The 23896-nt window shown below is 35.5% G+C and overlaps 1 pseudogene; it reads right to left on the reverse strand.

Annotated features, from left to right (window-relative positions):
* Window positions 1–2010: 2010 nt before the first annotated feature.
* Window positions 2011–14628, reverse strand: LOC149544206 (transportin-1 pseudogene; annotated as a pseudogene).
* Between the last annotated feature and the right edge of the window lie 9268 nt (window positions 14629–23896).

A 23896-nucleotide genomic window follows, 5' to 3' on the forward strand; every position in this document is an offset into this window, starting at 1 on the left:
GTAAAAAGACAAATAAAATGATTCATGTGAGCTTATGTAACTTATTTGATAATGACTGGTGTTTATGTCTAGATGTTTTATTTATGTTCTACTGAATGTTCTAATCAATCTTATGTTTTAATGTTAATGTGAATTTTCTAATGAAACTTATGTGTTAATGAATGTTATCATGTGATAATTCATGAATGTTATCAATTTATTAATAGAATGAAAGAATTTTAGATGTTAACAAAGAATTTAGATGTTAGTGGGGGTGGAGTCAAATGAGCTTCCACCTTCACATGGTTGGTCATAATTAGTAGAGAACATTAAACTATTCTTGAAACCAAGTGAAGCTCAACATTAACCTATGGTTGCATGACAACTAACTATGTGAATCTCTTGGTTTCAGGCAATGCAGAAGGATGCCATGGTCAAACTCATTAATTTATGAAATTTAGTTGCAGCGTATAAAGTATTCAAAAGAATGGCTTTCTATGGGATTGCCTCAAATTATTCCTCTCTAAGGTATTCTATTGTTGAGATTATACTTACTAATTAAAATATGGTTTTTAATGAGTGCAAGGCCTAAATTTGAATCTAATTTATGTTGATCATATATTGTGACAAAAATATGATTGATGAGTGAAGGTCTAATTTAGAATCTTTTGAATGTGATTTGTGGGGATTATAAATGCATATTTGTAGATGCATATGTGGGGCCATGGATCATAGTATAGAAAAGGGCTAGAATATATGTTACTTCTACATGGAGGGATCTCATGGTCGAGAGTCTCCCACTTAAGGTTGGCAAAGTGGCCAAATGCCTCAAGATAAAACAAATTTATGCTTATGGTGCTGATTTGCTTTCCCTTACAACATAATCCATAATCTTCTTGTTTTGATAAGGTTCATGTTCTTGTTTGAAATAGCTTTGAAAAATACTATATGACATGCTCCATTAGATGAAACAACAATAAGAATGAAATGTGATCAGCGTGAAAAAACAACTACTAGTTTTTTATTTGTTGTCTAAACTTTGATGTTCAATACATTTTTGTTCCTGTAGTTTATGCGTAAGTTTGAATATATTTAAATTGGATTATGTAATTTTTCTTTTTTCAACATTTCTATCATATTTTTTACTATCTATAACTGACTACTGGATAGCTTATTATGGCATTGAATCATAGCATTTGATCCTAAATTTATTTCTTTATTGAATAGCTCATCATGACATCAAATCGTAGAATTTCATTCAATAACTCATGATGACAATGAATTATAGAATTTGATTCAAATCTTCCTAAAAGAAAAAAAATTACATAATATATTTCAAAATGCTCAAACAAAAATTATGAATTGTTAACATGAAGATTTATAGATGGACTTATTTTTCTAGTGTTATAGAATGTGTGTGTTTATATTGTATATGGCCCTTCCAGTTTATGATATATAGAATGTGTTGAATTGCTTCAAGATCCATGCATTTTACAGGTAGTTAGAACTAATTTCTCTCTTTTCATCAATTTACCAACTATTTATACCAATTTAGTCATGGTTTTCCTTTGATTGATTTACAAAAAATTGTGACTCATTTAGTGATTTGTTTGGTATTCTCAGGGTCCCAACTTTGGCATTGGATATATAGCCAGTTATTTGGTTAAATTTGAATGAATTGTTGAACTTTTTCTGCAATAATGACCAGTGCAGCTTTTACATTGTAAGATTCAAATAAGATTTAACTTCTTTAGCTATTTTACTGTTGCTAATGTATCGCACATTATTTTTGTCAAAAAATCCTTGTGCCATTATTATGTGCACAATTTCAGAACAAACAAAAAAAAATTAAGCAAAAAATGGTAAAGATTTGTCATGTGATTCAAGAGATATCCCTAGAGAAATATAACAAATGAACAAACATGAAGCCTAATCTAATGACAAATGCAACATATATAATTTTCTTTACTTCTGCTAGTTGTAGTTTTGTGGCAACATTTAGGAAATTAGCCAAATTTGGTTGCAAATACACTACACATACTTTTGCAAGGTCACCAAGTAGTGCACTAGCACTTTGACAAACATCAATAGCCTCATCTCCACAACATTGTAAAAGAAGATTTCTAAATAACTCCTTGTAACCAGACTTTTAAGGGTAGAAAATGAAGAGCAAGAAACCTCCTAAACTCTCTTATTGTTTTCTAAAATTCATCTAAGAAGACCATTAAATTAATAAACTATTCATATCCTTCTAGATGACCTGCGATCTGAACAATCTATATATTATACTGAGAAAGAGTCCAACATTTGATGCTTCACTCCAAAGGATACTTGTCCTCAAGAAGAGGCACAAGAAAATAAACCATCAAGTTTTACAGCACTACATTTTCTCAAATATTATGAATTGATGATATCTTCTTCCTCTTCTCCATCATAAGTTCCATATGCCCCTTGTGCTTGTGAATAAAACAATCTAGGTTTCAAATCTTGAACCCTGTCAAAAATAATTTCATCAGCCTCTACACCAACAAGTTCCTCATCATTATCTGTATACACCATGTTTGACAATAGAACCACAATCAAGTGGGGTAGAAACTCCCTCAATATTTGTGGATGAAGATGGGATTCACAAAACATAGACCAAAATTCACATGACTTTAGAGCCACTTCTTCATCAGCATCTTGATTTTCCTAAAACATATATACAATTACATTTCTCATATGGGGCTTTAGAATATTAGGTTGAGCCTTAAGGAGCTAAACCAATGCAAAATAATACCAACTTCCTCACTTCAATAGCCAGATCATGAGAAAGACTAAATAGACCCTAAAGATACTTATCCATAGATAATAGAAATATTTTAGGGATAAGCTCAATATACTAGTTCATAGAGCTAAGTGCTAGTTTCTTGAGAGAAACATATGGTGACTAAAAAGACTAAAATAATCTAGGTAAAAAAAATATTGATGGGTCACTCCTAAAAGCCTAGTACACTAGCATCCAACCCCTCTTGTATATCTTCATTGATCTTTGATAATGTATCAAGAGCACCTTCCATCAAATTGAAATCATTTCTATCAAACCATTGAACCAATGCCTGCAAAAATTTCAGCCAACCATGTACTTGTCTTTGTTGGACTATAATTCACTAACAATAATTCCCATTGAAGAATAAAGGTTTTTCTGGTGTCCTCAAACAAGGAAGCAACTCTAATTGGATGTATTGTTGATAAGGTGTGATCAATGTAAAATTGGTGTTTAGATTTTTTTCCAAGAGGAGCCTTATTGCTTGCCTGTAATATCCCCTATCCTATTCTATAAGATTTTTGATTGATTTCTTTAAATTTTATTGAAGGATACTTCTTACTAACTGATACTTCACTTAGATCACAAATTTGGAACTTGCATGGCTAATATTGATGATATTACCTATGTAAGACTCATAATTGATATTCAAATCAGCAAGCATGAATTTCATCAATTGGATATAATGGAGTATCTCTTCCTCTTTTTATATGATTATAATGTCCCCCTTTGGGATCTCTTTATATTTTGTCCTATATCATGTCCTTTTTAACTCATACGGTGCAATTATTGATTGTAGATATACAAATTTGCAAACTCCCTTATACAATTTACTTGTTTTGTTAATTATGTTACTTAGTGTCTTGTTTCATCATAGTTGTCATCTTAGATATGGATGTGTAATCTTGGCACAATAATTTGAGGTTTTATCTAATATATTGTAATGTTTCCACTCAAAATTTATCCATATTTAATTCTGATTTTAGAGCCATGATATTCCATAAGTATGTTATTGGTTTCATTTCTTATTCAATCTAATTACAATTTATTTTTTCCCTTATTGAGTTAGATTTCTATTTTTCTTTGTCTCCCCTAAGTTCTCTTTATTCTTGTCAGATTCATTCCCTAATGACTTCATAATTGTAATGCCTAATACTATCCTAGATATATAAAAGTTAGCTTAGGTTTCAAATAGATCATTGAATGCAGCAATAGTTTTTTTCTTTTTTTTTGATAATGTAGCAACTTGTCGCAATTGTGATAATGTAGCAACCTATTGAAATTGTGATAGCTTGTCCAATGGGTAGTCATTGTTCAAATGACATTGTCATTGCACATCATCATAATTACAATGGACACTACTAATAGATGGTAGTCACTCCAATTATGGAATTGTTGTCAGATGTTGTCGATGTTGCAACACACCTTCTAGAAAATGCCGATCAAGCCTATAGCAATATAGTCAAAATTGGAATAGTTGTCTGAAAATGTATGTTATCATAGTTGTGATGATAAACCATCAAAAATATGGTGGCATGAAGAGAAATTCTTCACCCATTTTTTTCCAAATTGTGATGGCTTTGTCCATTTCCATTGTGATAGATGCCCTTTCCATCACAATTTGCTACAAAAAAAGTTTGACGCTTGTCGGACGAGGGCCAATTGTTGTTACTGTCACTCAGGTGATAGGTGGCCATCACAATTTGGGCCCAAATGTAGTAGTGAATACTGAGATGAAATCTATCTAACATCCATGAAAACATAAACACATAACACAAAGATTTTGATAAGCGAGAAACACTTCAAGGTGAAGTTAAAACTAGGGTGGGGATGAAACTCACAAATCTTTACTGCTGCAACAATAAAGTTTTCCTATTAGAGATACAATTTGATCACTTCTGGTGATCTAGCCTATTAGAGATCTACTCTATTAAAATATTTACAAGACTATTAGGTCTTACCTTGATTAAAGGATTTTACAATTACAATGAAGTAAGGACTCTATTAGGAGATTTAAATGTCTATTAAAACCATTATGTAAAGAAATTTTTCCTTATTCATCTACTAGAATATATTAGTATCTAATCCTTCAATTTTCTTTGAAATTTGTTTATGGGTCTCCTCTCTTCAATATCTCAAACTGATCTCCTTATCTAATATGCTTTGTTATGTCCTACACTACTAGGTTTCTCTATTTGACCTCCTTTCAAACTTAGCCTTCCTTTCTCTATTCTAAGTTTCTTTGTTCCTTTATTCTTGCTTCCACTCACCACAATGATTTAGGGTTAGAACCCTTCTTAAATAGATAATCATAAAAAGTTCTAGATCTTAATTAGCTATCCATATTTTATCCTTTTTCTATTTTACACTTCTAATTTTTTGATATGTTAATCTTCTTTTCTTGGGATTAATGTCTTCTGACAAAATGCATAATCTACTCCTTAACTATCTCTACAATCTTTAAATATTGTGTACAAGTTGGCTAAAATGATTTACATAAGTGTTTGTGTCATTACATACTCATATGTCAAAACTAGTTTACTCGGCACTTGAATGTTTTGATGCTCAGTCATAACTAGGATTCATGATGGCACTTGGCTTCTAAAGGTTTGGCATAAACTAATTCACTCAGTATTAATTAACTTTACCAATGCTCAGTCTCTACTATGTTACTCGACATATATGTTGACTCGATCTCTACTAGGGTGTTCAAAAACCTTTGACTTCTTTGGCATATACTAATTAAGTATAAACAAGTCTTTTGTAGCTTGACCTTATCTGGATGACTCAATTGTAGTGATGACCAACCAACACTACCTAAAAATGACTAAGTGTTAGAAACTAATAGGCAAATTGGGCTTAGAGATCAATAACTTACTAATATTTGCATTATTTTGGATGTCAACTTATAGGCAGCCTTATTAATGAATGTAGCACCTAGAATTAAGTCAATTTTGTGACTTATGCTTCTGATTGGTGGGAAAATTTCAAGTTGTTCTCCTACAACAATAGTAGGAAATTGTTTGAGTAAATTATCTACCTCCCTTGGTAATGAATCTTGATTCTTTACATCTTCTTTGAGCTTGACACTTCCTACATACCCTTGAAAATCATTCTCCTTTTTGATCCTTTAGAATTCCTTACCCCTATCAAAATTAAGGTAGAATCATCTTTCTGCTTGCAATATTGTATAGGAAGAGGATCCATCTTTAATTTCCTACCAATTTTGGTAATCAAATAGGTGTTTCTTTCTCCACCATGTTGGGCCTTTACATCAAATTTCCAAGGCCTACCTAGTACTAAATGGAAATCATCCATTAGAATTATTTCACAAAGAATCCTATCTTTATATCACCTATTTCAAACTCCACCTAAGCCTACTCTTCTAGAGTATAATTCCAATTTATTTTGAGCTGAGAGATGTTATGTGGTGATGTATGGGATAATATCCTAAGCTTGAGCTTCTCCACCATTGATGTAGAAACACCATTTTTAGTTGATTGTGAATCCACAATAATCTTACACAACTCTCCATATTCTTTACCTTGTTTCCTAAAAGGATTTTTTCTCTAAGGTGGCTCCTACTTTAATGGGACTTTCGAAAGTTTCATCTTGATCATCATGTTCTTAACATCTAGAATAGGAGATACACTCCCAACTAGTGCATGTACACTACTACAACTACCTTCATCCTCTAAAAGTAGTTTGTTTCTCCTATCTCTAGTTGCAGATGAAGTGGAAGGTGTAGTAGGACATTGATTCTTTGTGTGTCCATACTAAAAATAATTGAAACACTTACCAAAAAAGTCTATACTTCCTCTACCTGAACCTCTAGAGTTTCCTCTACTTATGTTGAAAGGCTTTATTTTTTTTATGATATTCTATCCGCCTCTTCTATTATTCTCACCTTTGGACTCATTTCTCTAATTCTCATCATTCCTACTAAGCTATCCTCTGCCAAAATTACATCTACCCATACTGATGTTCCTACCTCTTCTGCCCCTATTACTATTATCACCCTTTTCTTTTGAGCTTCTCCTTAGCCCTAATGGCTAGTTGGAAACACTTACCCATAGTCTTAGGAAGTAACAAACTAATTCCATCTTGAATGTTATATTTCAATCCATTCACACACCTAGGTACTAACTAATGTCATCCTAAATGTTATATTTCCTTATCATTTGCACTTCAAAATTTGTTGGCATAAAATTACTCTTCATCATGACAATATTCCTAATCCATTTGGTAATAGGTTTCTTACCATTCCTCTCTCTTTCATTCTAATTATATTTTTCCACCAAATGATGGTAGAACTCTTGATCTTGGTCCTTGCATATATGACCTTCTTATCCTCTTCCACATCATTCAAATCAAATAGATGTCAAATATTGTTATCCAATTGTCAACTCTTCACCATCCATCTTTCCACTAAAATTAGGTACTTCAACCTTGAAGGTCTCTTTCTTTGAGTTTTTTATAGCATCAAGAAATGCTTGTTGTTGTTGTCTAGCCTCATATTTGGCACTAACCCTTGGATCAACAGTTTCTTGATTCTATTCTTTTGCCTCTTCTTGTGTAGTACCTACCCCATTTTTCTTTCAGTCTTATTGACAAACACTTTTAGACTAGTACTCATGTCATGTTATTTTATGTAGTGGTAGTTGGTTACCTAGATGATTTGATATTATTTTCCTATTTTTCTTATACATGTGATGTGATACTTCATGTTTGGAATATTTTATATGATTTTGATTCATGGTTAATTAGGTGATAATATTTTCTATAATGATTATAGTTATGATTATGATGATGTTTTAGGTTATTATGGATACTTACCCAATACTTGCATGTGTATGGTGTGTGTGTGTATGTTTTACATTTATGTATGTCATAACTAATGCGGTTGAGGGAGGGTGTCATAGCCACCTAAAAGTTGGGATCTTTATGATGTACCAATCCCCATTATTGCATGTTTAGTTTAGAGATCTATATATTCATATGTGCATTCTTGGCTTTTGTGGAGGTTGTAGGTACTTTTTAGATTATGGTGATTGATTAGGAAAGTACTGTACATACTCCATAATTAGTGGGGTTTGGGGCATCGCCCCAAAAAAAAAAAATTTGGTACTATTCGTAGATTCACCACTAAAGTTATGGCTAATTTATGGCCGACATGTTATAACCCTAAAGTGGTTTAATACTTGTATAAAAGGGTTTAGGGTTGGGTATTTTCATTATGTTGTGATGCCAAATCGCTTCTTGTGACAGTATTGAGTTGTAAGGGATTATAGATTGTAATCAGGTTGTAATCACTGGATTGTAATAATATTGGACTTGCAATTTGGTGGACGTAGCCCAAGGATAGGGTGAACCACATTAAATCTTGGTGCCTTGTGTTCATTTCTGTGTGATCTATTATTTTCTGTTATTGGTTATATTTGCATGTAATTTTTATTTCTGTCCGTGGTTTATCCTAACAAGTGGTATCAGAGCCTAGTTGTTTTTTTAGTTATCCTATGAAGGAAAGTTTCATAGTTGAGTAGGAGTCTCACGGTTGAGTGGGAGCAATGGTAGATGAGGGTAAGCTGAGGGTTGATAGGTTTAATGGGCAGAACTTCTAGTTATGGAAGATGCAAATGGAAGACTATCTTTATCAGAAGGATTTATGGAAGCTGTTGGAAGGCAAAGCCAAGAATCAGGGATCTATGTCAGATGCTAAATGGGATCTTTTGGATAGAAAGGCACTTGGAAGCATTTAGTTATGCTTGGCACCATCGGTGACATTTAATATTACAAAAGCAAAGTTGACAAAAGAGTTGATGAAAACCCTAGCGACACTGTATGAAAAGCCCTCTGCTTCAAACAAGGTATTTCACATGAAGCATTTATTTAATATGAAAATGACAGAAGGTGGATCTGTTGCAGATCATTTAAATGAGTTTAATACTATTACTAGTCAATTATCTTTTGTGGGTATCAATTTTGATGAAAAAATTAGGGCTCTCTTGATTTTGTGTTCTTTGCCCGAAAGCTAGAATGGCTTGGTAATGGTTGTGAGTAATTATGTTCTTAGATCTAATATCCTAAAATATGATGATGTGATCGGTGTTGTCTTGAGTGAGAAAACTCATAGGAAATCCTCAGGTGGATCTACATCGGGAAGTGCTTTGAATGCACAAAGCAGGGGCAGAACAATTGAGAGAGGAAGTAACTTTGGAAATCGTGGGAAATCAAGAGAAAAGTCAAAGGGGAAGAGGTCTCAATCAAGAGGACCAAATGACTGCTGGTACTGTGGGAAACCAAGGCACAAAAAGAAAGATTATTGGAATCAAAAGAAAAATGAAGAACATAAATTAGATGGAGATAAGGAGGCAAATGTGGTAGGTAAAAAATCCAAAGAGGATGCTTTGCTTCTGTCTTTAGAAAGTGTTGATGATTCATGGGTTTTAGATTTTGTTGCTTCATTTCATGCTACACCTCATAGAGGTTATTTCATTGATTATGTCCAAGGGGATTTTGGGCTTGTTTATTTGGGGGATAATGAACCCTATCAAATTGTTGGAAAGGTAAAAATTAAGATTAAGTTGCAGAATGGGAATCATTGGCTACTACATGAGGTAAGACATGTTCCAAGGCTGAGTAGGAATTTAATTTCAGTGGGGCAACTCGGTGATGAGGGTTGTGTGGTTACTTTTAATGATAAAAATTGGAAGGTTTCAAAAGGTTCCCTTTTAGTAGAAAAAGGTGTGAAAGTAGGCACCTTATATCTTTGTACAGGTTATATTGTTCCTTCTACTTTGATTTTTTTAGAGAAAAATAAATGTTCAGGAACAATTACTGCAGTTGAGCAAGGAGAACAAATAGCTGCTGTAAATTTTGATATAGCGCTGTGGCACAACAGACTTGGGCACATGAGTGAGAAAGGTATGAAAGTAATTCATTCAAAGAAAGTTTTACCAGGTCTAAAATGTGTTAATATAGATTTTTGTGAAAGTTGTGTGTATGGAAAACAAAAGAGAGTGAGTTTTGTAAAGACTGGGAAGGAAAACAAAAAGGAGAAATTAGAGCTTGTGCATACAGACGTATGGGGACATCTCATGTATCTTCCCTTGGTGGCTCTCATTATTATGTTACATTTTTTGATGATGAAACTAGAATAGTATGGGTTTATTTCCTTAGACAAAATTTTGATGTATTTCAAACTTTTAAGAAATGAAAATGCTTGGTTGAAAATGAGACTGGTAAGTGTAAGAATTTGGCTTAGGCCAGAATTCACCCAAGAACTAAAGAACTCAACACAAGCACACAATAGTCCAAAATAGGTAGAGTATGATAAGAATGATGATATTCATTCAATAATTGGATGCAAGAGTACACTAGGAGTGCCTGATTATAAAGGCCTCAAGAGAGCTTCTAGAATGCCTAGAAGTTAGCACCATGATATGTCATACAACCAGGCACATGCCCACCAGATATGGATTATCCTCCATTAAAGCATGGGATTAAGTGCAATGATGTGAGGATAAGATGATAATGGTGTAGCATGCAAATCAATACAGTAGACAACATGTGCTAAATAAAGAGTGCAAAAAACTATGTTGTCATCATGACAACTCAGTGAATGATGCATACTCCTGTGTTGTAGACACCATGTCCCTAATTAGAGTTGCGTAACTCAATAAGATTTCAAAAACTCCTAAGTGTCTCATCTAAAATAATAATAAAATAATTAAATAATGCATTAACCTAAGTAAAATTTAAGTAAGTATAATAAGTAAATACTTATTTACACCAACACCCCCCCTTAAGTGCAAGTTAGGGGAATGCCCTTAAGCTTATGCAATCTAGGATGAAATGCAATATGGGTCCCAGCTACAAGGCCATGTTAGGTACCCATGTACATAATGATATGCAAATCTCCCATAAAGTGAGGAAAGAGGAAAAACCTCATGGCAAAAACCCTCCCCCAAAAAGAGAGATAAAGAAGGATGCATTGATGGATGGAGTAATCAAGACCCCCCATTATGACATACATTCTGTATATACATAAGAGAATAATGAGAAGAGGTAGAGAGATAGGATGGGTGCCCCCCCTCAAAGAAGAATGCCAAATAGTGAATGTTCTAATGAAGAAGCTGATCCAAGATTACAGAATGGTGTTCCTCCCCTTAGGAAGAAATGATGCCAAGGGTACAAATGAGATGCTTCCACTGTGCATGGAAAGAATCCCATTGATAAGTGATGTCTCTAAAACTTTCTCAACTGGCTGAAGAACCTATCCTAAAGAACTATCTATCCCTGCAACTGATGAAGATCCCTGCTACAACTGTTGATCATAAGTATCCACAATCACTTCAACCTGTGATGATTGATCTTGTAGAGAATGAACAAGAGAGTCTAAAACCCTTGTGACAACTGAATAAGGTAATTTTGCATCAAGAAGTAGAGGTAAATCATCAATACTATCTCCCAAATCTATCATTGAACCTGTATCTAGAAGACAAGATGTACCTTGTTGTTCTGGACCTATCATTGTGGCGATGTATGCATGTGGACTGAACTGAAGAAGTGACCTCTCACTATATCTGTTGACAGAACTCCACATATCTAAATCTGCTGAAGCACTATCATTGGTGTCACTATCAGTATCCACACTATAGGATCTACGTAGAGGAGTAGAGGACAAGCTCGGAGAACTTTCCTCAAAATGTAATTCCTTCTCCACAAAAATTTGATGTGTCTCAGGATCTAGAAGTCTGTCTGCCTTCACATGTCTTTATAACCAATGAAATTATAAGGCTGAGATGTTTGTGCCTTGCGACCCCTGGAAGATCTATTTTCCCATGGTGGACAATCGAAGACTCTGAAGTGTGTCACAATAGGTTTTCTACCACACTATGCCTCAAAAGGAGTTTTTCCATCTAAGGCTAGATAAGGGGAATGATTTAGAATGTGAGTGGCACTTGAGATTGCTTTGACTTCTAATGATGGATCTAGAGACTTGGCTTGAATCATGCAAATTGCCATAGACTTAAGAGTTCTAATCCTCAATGCTGCAACATCTATCTTATGTGATCTGAATGCTGAAGGAATCTAAAGATCAATGCCCTTATGTCTGCAAAAGTCCTTAAGTCTTCTGTTCACATCTATGTTTCCATTATCCATTTGGAGTACTTTGCTGGCCTTTCTAGATTTTCATTCTACATGAGCCTTGAAGTCTAGAAATGCATCCAAAACTTCACCCTTACTATGCAGAAAGTAGACCCAAGTGAACCTTGAAAAGTCATCAACTAAGATAAGTATGTAGCAACCCTGGCTAAATGCAAAATGACCTACTAATACCATGTGAACCATTTGAAGAACACTTGTTGCTCTAGAAGACGTCCCTCTTTGTAACTTCCCCTCTGGTTGCATATCCACTAAATTTGATGAACACTTATCCCTAGAAAAGTTGATTTGAGGTAGACCTTTGACCATGTGGTATGTGCAAAGTTGCTGAAGATAGAGATAGTCAAGATGACCATACTGCTCATGCCATAATTGCATGTTTGAATGAGATTGAGTTAAAAAGGCCTTTGAAGGAGTCTTGGGTACAAAATGCAAGAAAGAGTACAACCTCTTGTGATCATTCACTTTCCCTACTGCAATCAAGGAATCGTCTTTAAGACTGTGCACTTTTACTGAGTCAGGAAGGAACTCAACTCTATGTCCATCTCCAAGGTGAGTGACTCGGTAGATTGAAAGGAGATTCGAACTTAGGTTTGGAACATAGAGAACTTCTTGAAACTCTCCATTTTCCATCTCCACGTTTCCTTTCCCTTCAACTTCCATTTTGATATCATTCCCCATGAAGATGTGTGGTACCTTTGAGTGATCCATTGAAGAAAAATCCTCCTTTGAAGAACCCATATGATATGAAGCACTAGAGTCAAATATCCATTCCTTTGAAGAGTTTGCATTTGCCATGAGTGCTTGCCCTTTGCCCTTTGAATCTGAAGAAGATCCCTTCTCCTTGTAAGCATTAGGAAATGGAACATTATGTTTCCTCATGATGTTTGTTAATTCATCAATCTATTTGTGATAACACTCATGCTCTTCATGACAAGATTTCTTGCAATAAGCACACTTCTTTTTCTCCTTATTATTGTCCTCTTTCTTGTTGGAATTTGAGGACTTTCCTTGTTGATTTGATTGAGGTGTTGTCTTTTCTGCATCCTCAGATTTGCTCTTCCATTTCTTCTTACCCTTTCCTTTGTTTGAAGACTATCCAGTTGAATGTTGAGAACTCTCATTGGCCACCAATGCTTTGGACTGAGGTGATTTGAGAATCCCCATTGTTTTCAACTTCTTTTCTTCATCATCCAATAGTTTAGCATATTCATCAAAAGTGACTTTCTTGTAGGTAGACCCTAAGGTAGTCTTTGAGGTGTTAAAAGAAGATACAAATGTGAAATATTTAGATGGTAGCTTGTTATGAATGAGATAGACTAGTCTGTCATCTTTAATAGAATTACCATAATCAGTAAGCTTTGTCCTTAATTCATTCACCTTAATGATGAAGTCCTATATTGAGTCATACGACTTAGGATCTAAGGAAGCTAGCTCATCTTCTATTTTGAACACATCTTCTTCAGACACTTTACCATAAAGGCTTTCAAGGGTATCCCAAGCTTCCTTGGATGTAGTAGATTTTTTGATTTGATACATGATTTTATCATCTACCCCCAAACATATATCACCTAGGGCTTTTCTATCCATGGCTACCCAATTTGAAATTTCACTTGTAAATACATTATCACTTGCTGGTTTAGGAAGAGTACCATTTACATATTGTGAAACTCCATTATGCATTAAGTGATACAACATTTTGATTGACCACGAAGCATAGTTATGAAGAGTTAATTTAGCAAACTTAAAGTTGCCCATAATGCAGAAAAATGAAAGCAAACTGCAGAAAAGAGAGAACACAACACCAAGAACACCCCCCCTTTTCACTAAATACAGAACCCCCCAAAATAGATGCTTTGGGCACTTTATCAGTAGTGCGAGTACAATGGGCCACTTGCCAATTTGGCCTTCATGGACTTCTAATTTTTCTTGCTACAACTTCTTGATAGAGTATAAATTTGAAACTTTACAATGTGCTACAATTCTGAAGCATTACAAAGCAAAGAAAGGCCCTATTACTAAAAGTGACAATTTTGTCCACACAACACTACAATCTGATACTAGATCTAGAAAGTAAACAAAAAATTATGCACTTTCAAAAAAAAAAACCTATTTTCGACTCTAGATGTGCCCGAACGGAGCATTTGAAGTTGCAAAATGTAGGATTATTCAGGTATAGTTGCCAAAAAATGAAAATTCTGAACAATTCATGCACCAAAACTAAAAAATAGCTACACCACTAAAAAAATTTAGGAAATTTTACCCAATTTCAAAAAAATTCCATCTGATTTACAGTCTAAATGTGCAAGTTATGACCTCTTGAAGTCAGACTGCCAAAACCAAAATTAATTTGGTGAGGGGTTGCACCAGCAAAATATGGGGTTAAATTTGATGGTCATACAGCCATTGCAGTAGTTATAAAATGGCCTATTTTGATGTCCAAACGAGCATCAATTTTAAGCTCATGAAATTGATGACATCAACAAAAAAAGGACCCACTGGCTAACATGGCAGTTCTGTATCATACGGATTGTACAGACAAATTTGAATGTGCAAGTGATGTGGTGATCCAGTTGGATGCTGATAGGATCTAAGTCACAGTGTGACATGGCGACTGATTGTGTGGCAAAGGGTGCCACGTGGTGAAATGCAGAGTACTGTGTAGAGGCGGACATGGCTGTGTAGGTGGCTGACGTATCAACTTTTTACTGTGCTAAGTGTTGTCCACATGGGCGAGTGTTGAGGCACCGTGTGGCATAGGAGAGTAGTGTTGCAAAGATCGTCGAAATGTGGGCACAGCAGGTCAAAAGTCAGAATTTCCCAATCCACGTTGAATGTTGCAGCAAGCACCAAAAAATGTGGAGACGATGTCGGGTTATTCACTGCAGGATGCCGCAGATAGGTTTGCTATCACCAGAGCAATGGGTTTTAGTCCCACATTGGTGGGAGCGGGTGTCTACATGTCTTTTAAATAGAAGAGGCCACAGACAATTCAATGAAGTGTTGTCAGCTAGAAACGACCACGGCACCCAGGCTACAATTTGGTCATCGGATGGATTAGGCCTCCGATTTATGAATCGACTGCCAAAAATAAACCACCGGTGGGATGTGATTTGTTTTGCCGATTTGAGTGCAGTGTATGCCAAAAGTTGTGTGCGCAGCCACCAATTTTCGGTTAATGTATAGTAAAACTTGCAAAATAAATATATCCCAAAATATAGAGCCAGGATCTGATAGCTTGGTTCTGTAAAAAAAATTCTCTGCGACTAGCCTATTTGATTAGGCTAAATAATTTTGAAAATACAAACAAATATTTCGAAAAATACAGAGAATCAAATCAATGAAATGATCATACCCAATAGCAAATCGGTGCCCTCGGGTGCCAGTTTGCAAAAAAAATTTGCCTCACGATCAACTTTCACCCAAGATAGGCAAATTTATAGTCAATCTTCACCGATTTAGCGCTCCGGACATAACAAAGAGGTCAGATATGGCTCTAGATGCTCCCAATTTCTGTGGATCCTCTAAAATCAAGGTGCTAAATCATGAACGGTCTCAAATGGCTATGTGATGAGAACCCTCCTCAGCTCTGATACCATGTAAGAATTTGGCTTAGGCCAGAATTCACCCAAGAACTAAAGAACTCAACACAAGCACATAGTAGTTCAAAATAGGTAGAGTATGATTAGAATGATGATATTCATTCAATAATTAGATGCAAGAGTACACTAGGAGTGCTTGATTATAAAGGCCTCAAGAGAGCTTCTAGAATGCCTAGAAGTTAACACCATGACATGTCATACAACCAAGCACATGTCCACTAGATATGGATTATCCTCCATTAAGCACAGGATTAAGTACGATGATGTGAGGATAAGACTACAATGGTGTAGCATGCAAATCAATGGAGTAGACAACATGTGCTAAATGAGGAGTGCAGAAAAATGTGTTGTCATCATGACAACTCAGTGAGTGATGCATACTCCTGTGTTGTAGACACCATGTGCCTAATTAGAGTTGCGTAACTCAATGAGAGTTCACAAACTCCTAAGTGTATCATCTAAAATAATAATAAAATAATGCTAAATAATTAAATAATGCATTAACCTAAGTAAAACTTAAGTAAGTGTAATAAGTAAATACTTATTTACACCAACAGTAAGAAATTAAAATGTCTCAGATCTAATAATGGTGGTGAGTATTACAATCATGAATTTGAAGATTATTGCTCCACTAATGGTATTCATAGATAGAAAAATGTTCCAAGGACTCCACAGGAAAATGGAGTGGCTGAACACATGAACAGGACTATAATGGAGCACACAAGGAGCATGAGGTTGCATGTTGGGTTGCCCTTACACGTGGGCGAAGGCTGTCAATGTTGTTGTATATTTGATTAATAGAGGTCACTCTACTCCTTTGGGCTATGGTATTCCAGAGGAGGCATGGAATGGTAAGAAGGTGAGTTATTCTTTTCTCAAGACCTTCGGATGTGAAGCTTTTGCTCATATATAATTTGAAAATAGAACCAAGCTAGAACCTAAATCAAAGAAATGTGTCTTTGTTGGATATGGCATTAATGAATTTGGTTATAGGCTTTGGAATTTGGAAAATCATAAAATTGTTAGAAGTTGGGATGTCATATTCAATTAGAAAGTGTTGTACAAAGATCTATTGCAGCAACATGAGAAGAAAGAAGATGATTATGTAGTGTTGGATGATATTCCAAAAGATGATGTTCCAGCCATTTCTCATGATGTGCAACAATCGCAACAACAAATACCACACACACCAGTGGATCTTAGATGGTCAAAAAGGCAAATTATGTAGTGCCTCTCGTGTTTGCAATCTGTACCTTATCTATTTTGATTCGAGAGATATTTGATACTCTTATTTTGTACCTTATGATGACCCGAGGGTCGGATGTTATACTTTGATTCAGTACCATCGATGCTATATTGCTATGCTGTTTAGTTTATCATATTTGCATGTTGATGCTACTTTGAGATGACAGTAGATCTATGATGATATCTAGTTATATGATGTATTGGACATGTTTGTTGATTATATTATGAGATGAATTCTATACTATGGTTATTTACCATATTTATGTTCTTTATGCTTCTGCGAACGTGAGTGATGTAAATGGATTAAATAGGTATTTTAATACATGTTGCTTTGGCTATGATATTATATGCAATTGCACTTGATCGTGTGTTTTAGTGTGCAAGAATTATATCCCTGGCAGTGGCAGATGGAGTTAGTGATTCAACTATTCATATTTACCAATGTCATCCCTGTGTGATCGACATATCCTTATTTAAATTATTATTTTTATTTAAAACCTTTTGGTGATTAGTAAATCCAAACTCATCTGCATTATATAACTAGACCAGTAAGCGTGTCTATGCATTTAGAAGTTCGCTTTAGTTGCAAAAGTGTTTAGTAATTTTCTGTGATTTTGGATTTTTGAGTTTTAAATCTTTTCGGATTTAATTTTTGGCAGCTTTGCCTTAGGTGAATTTCCATTACGGATAATAACCTATTTTCATTTGGGTTGATTCAGAGTTTAGCTACTCCAGCTAGCTATTTTCCAGAATTGACTATTCACTCAAAAAGTGAATAAGTATTGAAAAAAGTGAATTCATTATTCACTTCTCACAATTTGAAAATAGAATTGTAGAGAAAATTTGGAAATCCTCTTCTGAAGGATTCTTGTTTTGTTCATTCTGGGAGTTGTGAGCATGGGATCTCTGTGAGGTTGGTCTTGTTGGATTCGGCTCGAGGAGTTTATGCTTTGCCATCATTTTCAACTGTTTTGATGAGTGGTTTATTTTATTATGTGGATTTCAGTTTTTGCCTCTTTTTCCTTTAGGTAGGGCCTTCTCGTTTTATTGTTTTTGCTCCATTTCAGCTTTCATTTCGTGTAGCATTATGTTAGGAGGTTGAGAACTAGTGTTCCCCTCCATTTCTGTTTGCTAGTTCTACCCAGTTGGTTGGGTATGAACATTTTCCCTATTTTTGGGATGGGGGTGTGAGATTTTGAGCCGTTATGCTGATCATTTTTGCATACGATGTCCAATTTCATTTATTTTTGGATTTTTGAGGTTTTTGAACCCAAAAGTTAAATGGGTTTTAATTTTGGAATTTTCCCAAAATTTGGGGTTTTTACCTTGTTTTGCATGGCACCATGTTTTCTCAGGTTTTCTCAACACATTGTGGTTCGTGGACCTGAATGATCTATTTGGATACCATTCAGAACACTTTTGCATCTTTTGTTACTTTAGGATGCATGTAGCATCCGTCATCCCGATTATGGTTCGATTGATTGATTTCTCTTTGCATTCTCATCCTGTCCTTATGTTATGATCTTTATGATGGTGGTGTGCCACACATGAGTATGTGCACGTATGTTTGTCGGAGGACTTGTGAGTCTCGACCTTCCATGTATTTTCTGGAAGTTTTGATCATTGGGGTTGGGTTGGGAATTTGCATGCCTACGGGCACTCATCATTGGATGAGCATGGGTAGGGTAGGGTGGCATCTGGAGGGGGCTTCTATCTCACAGTTCGACATTATGGTGCTGAAGGTTGATGGAGGATAAGAAGTTTTAAGTAAGTGATAACTAAATAAAATTGTGAGAGTTAATAAAACTTAAGATAATGAAAAGATCTTCATTCATTTGATGGTTTCAAGGGAGTCCCTTGAGAGTGTTGCCACATGTGATCTGAGCTTGGGCTTTTGGATGCCAAGTGACTCTCCAAGATGTCAGCCCCTACTTAGTAGCCTATTGAGATGTCTGACTAAGACCTATAGTTATGCATTGTCTTTGTATTAGATTCAGTCATCATTCTATTTGGTGTGTGTGATAGCCTTGAGTGTTGTCTTGTGTGTTTGTGGTTGGATCATTATCTCCATCAGTACGGTGGGTGTGGACCTATGGGTGCCACATGGTTGGGAGGCATAGCTACCTTCACCACTACTAGGGACTAGTGTACAGAGACAGTCTTGTATCCTAGTGCGACCGTTGCTGGATGTGGTCACTTGGTACTTCGATTCACAGAGTATGATTTCTTGTGATTTATGCTTTCCTTGGGATGTTGTTTATCATCTTTAGATGATGTTGATTTTAACGCATTCCTTGTTTTGATGTTTAGCATGTAGTAGATGATGTTATCTGATTACAGAATTATCTTATGCTTTCTACTAGGATGTTAGATTTCATTTACTTATATTGTAGCATGTTTAGTAGTGATATCCCCATCACGACAGCATCGATGATCTAATCGGTGGCTTGGGATGTTATGCGCAGGGGATGACTAGGGCCCACGATGGTCTTATGATGCCATTGATGGTTGGGAGGAACTGCGTACTTAGTTGGTTATTCTATTTAGTGCGATGTTATTTCAGTTGTTGTGATGTTTCCTTTCTGTACTGTTCCTTTTCTATTTGTTAGATGGTTAGATTCCAATTTTTTGTATTTCAGTTACTTAGTTCTTGTTCGAGTGTTTTAGCCTCAAAGTGTGGATCCGGTACTCTCCGGTGTGGAGGTTCTTTGGTTTGTTTTTCCCCTTTCTGAGTTTTGGAAGTTTTTTTTCCTTCTATGGGCAACATTTGTTCAAAAATGTGCGATATTTAAAAAGTATCACACGCCCATACAAATTGTATCATATGATACTGTAAAGTATCGCACGCCTTCTTAAGAAATGTTGTGCAACATATTGCACACCTTTTAGATAAGTGTCACGTGACACTTTCTAGTATTGAATGCCTCTTAGAGAAAGGTCGTACGAGACTATTAAAGTGTTGCACACCTTAATGAAAAGTATCACCCAATCCCTGAAAGTGTCATACTCCTTTTTGAGAAATTTCGTGCGACACTTTTCTATGTTGCATTAAAGTATCACATAGTTTTTGTAAAAACCTGTGCGAGCAGATAGCAAGTACTTTTCGAGTTGATCCAAACTTTTTGAGATTTGATTTGGGTGCCCTTTTGGATGTTCTTCGACCCTATGTTGTTGCATTTTGATTTCAGATGGTTTCTCTTGAAACCCAATTTTTGGGTTCCTATTATAGTTCTTCAGGGTTTAAAATATATCATTTAAGTATAAGTTGATGTATATTTATTTACATCAACTTATACTTAAGATATATTTTAATATATGCGACGATTCATTTGAGATGGGTTTCAGACCTCTACGGGTTAAGATAAAGATTCTAAGAAATTTTAGGACTTCAGAATTTAGACTTAGCCAATTTTCAGGAGTCTATTTTGATCTTTTAGCTTGGTCGATCTCTTATGTTTTCTTTTTTGCATTTTGGTTAGTGGTGATGTTTGGAGATCCATTGGGTGCTAGGATGGTCGTTAAGTCTTCCGTTACGATCTGTATGATCTGTGTATGTTGTTGTCATGTGCACTTACACTTGTTTAAAAAAATGTATTTTGGCTTGTTTTCATCCTTGTTTCCAAGGATCTCCGGGCGGGGCATTACAAATTAGACCTCCACAAAGATTTTCTCCCTCTTTGTATTCTATTTTACTTACTGATACTGGTGAACCTAAAAGTTATGATGAAGTTGTGCAGGTGGATACTAAGATTCAGTGGGAGTCTACAATGAAAGATGAAATGGACTCTTTGCTAAAGAATAAGACATGGGATTTATGCAAGTTGCCTACAGGTAAAAAGGATTTACAGAATAAGTGAGTTTACAGGTTGAAAGAAGAAGAAGGAGGTAAGAAAAGATTTAAGGCTAGGTTAGTTGTAAAAGGATTTGCACAGAAAAAGGGAATTGATTTTGATGAGATATTTTCTCCTGTTGTTAAAATGACTTCTATCCATACTATTTTAAGTCGTGTGGCTACTGAAGATTTTCATTTAGAGCAGTTGGATGTTAAAACAACCTTCCTTCATGGTGATTTGGATGAAAAATATAAATGGCTCAGCCAGAAGGATTTGAGGTCAAAGGTAAGGAGAACTTAGTGTGCAAATTGAAGAAAAGTTTATATGGCTTGAAGCAAGCACCTTGGCAATGGTATCTGAAATTTGACAATTTTATGCATGAGCATGGATATCATAGGTGTCATTTAGATTACTGTGTTTATTTTAAGAGGTTGGATGATGATAGCTACATTATTTTATGTTTATATGTTGATGATATGCTTGTAGCTGGGTCTAACATGGATCATATTATGGGGCTAAAATGCCAGTTAGCACATGCATTTGCTATGAAGGATTTAGGGGCTAAAAAATAAATCCTTGGTATGAAGATTTTAAGAGATAGGAAGAATAGAACATTAATGCTATTTCAGGCTGATTATGTTGAGAAGGTGTTGCAATGTTTCTCTATGGAGAATGCTAAAGCTGTCAGCACACCTTTACCTGATAATTTGAAGTTGACTAAGGAGATGTGTCCTGAGACACAGGAAGAGGAGGATAAGATGTCCAAGGTACCCTATGCTTCAGCTGTAGGAAGCTTGATGTATGCTATAGTATGCACTAGGCCAGATATTGCACATGCAGTGGGAGTCGTTAGCAGGTATATGAGTCATCCAGGATTTGAGCATTGGATTGTTGTCAAGTGGATTCTCAAATATTTGAGAGGAACATCTAATAAGTGTTTACACTTTGGGGGCTCTACTACTGATTTGCAGGGCTATGTTGACTCAGATTTGGTAGGGGACATTGATACCAGGTGAAGTACTATAGGTTATGTCTTTATTGTTGGTGGGGTAGCCATGAGCTATGTTTCTAAGTTACAGAAGATTAATGCTCTATCCACTATAGAGGCAGAGTATGTTGCTGCTACAAAGGCAGCCAGGGAGATGATATGGCTTCAGTTCTTCTTGGAAGAATTGGGACATCCTCAAAAGGATAATTATTTGTTCATAGATAGTTAGAGTTTCATTCATCTTGTAAAGAATTCAGCTCTTCATTCTAAGACCAAACACATACAGTTGTGGTACCATTTCATTCGGTCAGTTTTGGAGAATGGACAGTTAAAGCCGGAGAAGATACATACAAATGACAATCTAGCAAATATGTTGACAAAGGTTGTAACAAGGGAGAAGCTAAACTCCTCTTCAGCTTCGGTTGGTCTTTTAGACTGAAAATGAATAAAAGAACAACAAAGTCTAGGGTGGTTTGATCTAGTGGGAGCCCCATGTGGTAGTGGTATTTCTACAGGATCAATCTCCAAGTGGGAGATTGTTGTTTAGTGTGGAGCCTGATCAGTCCCCGAGTGGGAGATTGTTAGATTATGGTGACTGATTAGGAAAGTACTATACATACTCCATAATTAGTGGGGTTCAAACATCGCCTCGAAAAAAATAAATTTGGTACTATTCATAGATTCGCCATTCGTACATTCGCCACTAAAGTTATGGCTAATTTATGGTCGTGATGGTGACACAACCCAAGCACAGAATGGATACAATAGGAAAGGGGAAATTTTATTAATTGTGAAAATATGCTAGTACATTTAGTACAGAGAAAATAGACTTCAAAACATGCCCTAAGGGCTTACAATAGTATAAGTCTGGAGATAATTTCTCCTTTTTGTACCTCCTCTCAAACTCCACTCTGAACTGCCTTTTACAATGCCAGAAATGTTCTTAAATAGACCCCGGAGGGTTAAGGATTAGGAATACATTCTAGAAAGTGCTAGTAGGCATCCACCGACCAAATAGAAGGCTCCAGAAACTGCGTTAGAAGTCGACGCAAATCTAGAAGAATCCAAAAATGGTAACCAAACTTTTGGGGGGCATAACTTTTGAACTGTAGCTTCGATTGACGAACCATTTACATTTTCGGAAAGCTCTTGAAGTGCTTTATAGCCCTATGACCAGCTTTGCTCATCTCCCATTTTTTGGCCCTATTCGAGGTCATTTAATGCTCCTAACCTGACTTTGAAGCATTCTTAGGAGGTCTTCAAAAATTGAAAAAACTGCAATAACTTTCAAACCGTGGGGCCTTTTGACCTGATTCTTTTTCTAGAATACTCTAAATTATAATTACATTCATCTATCCAATTTAAACCTTCTAGTTCACCAAAATGATAGCTCCATTACATATTCCTATTTTTTTAACATTTACACGTATCCCAAGGTGTTCAAATACTCTATCTTAGAACACTGATAATGGAACTGTGAGAGTTTAAACCTTTATTTGACTCAAATGGGTATCCAGAAATGAAAACACATGAAACAAAAACTGAGTCTAAGTACATTTTTTTGGTTGACACAGGATTGCCCTTATACCTCTGGATGCTCCTACATCAGGCTGACATGTTATAACCCTAAAGTGGTTTAATACTTGTATAAAAGGGTTTAGGGTTGGGTATTTTCATTATGTTGTGATGAGAAATTCCTTCTTGTGACAGTATTGAGTTGTAAGGGATTACAGATTGTACTCAGGTTGTAATCACTGGATTGTAATAATATTAGACTTGTAGTTTGGTGGACGTAGCCCAAGGATTGGGTGAACCACATTAAATCTTGGTGCCTTGTGTTCATTTCTGTGTGATCTATTATTTTCTGTTATTGGTTATATTTGCACGTAGTTTTTATTTCTATCCCTGGTTTATCCTAATAGTACCAAGTATTGACTTCCCTTAATTGCCAAGATTAGTGTGCCCTATCGCAAAATCTCAATGGTAACAAGTGGACATAGTTTCAAGTCCAAATACCAACCATGGACCATTTTGTCCTATGGAGAAGGACAAGTATCTAAGTTTCCCTTACCTTCTGAATTTGTCAGAGTGACATGAATTTGATGACCTAAGCCTTGGGTATGACTTTCTATGTTTGCCTGATTGTCAAGTTTCTTCTAAGTATGTGGTTTACTTTGTGATGTTTAGTGTAGTTAGTCAGCCAAAGGTATTAAATTAATAAATTAAATGGAAAACCTTAGTAAGGAAACATTACTTCATTTTATTTAATTAATTA

The sequence above is a fragment of the Cupressus sempervirens genome, chromosome 8 (genome assembly GCF_028749045.1).
Source record: "Cupressus sempervirens isolate cs-2001-9-10 chromosome 8, ASM2874904v1, whole genome shotgun sequence".
Classification (NCBI taxonomy): Eukaryota; Viridiplantae; Streptophyta; class Pinopsida; order Cupressales; family Cupressaceae; genus Cupressus; species Cupressus sempervirens.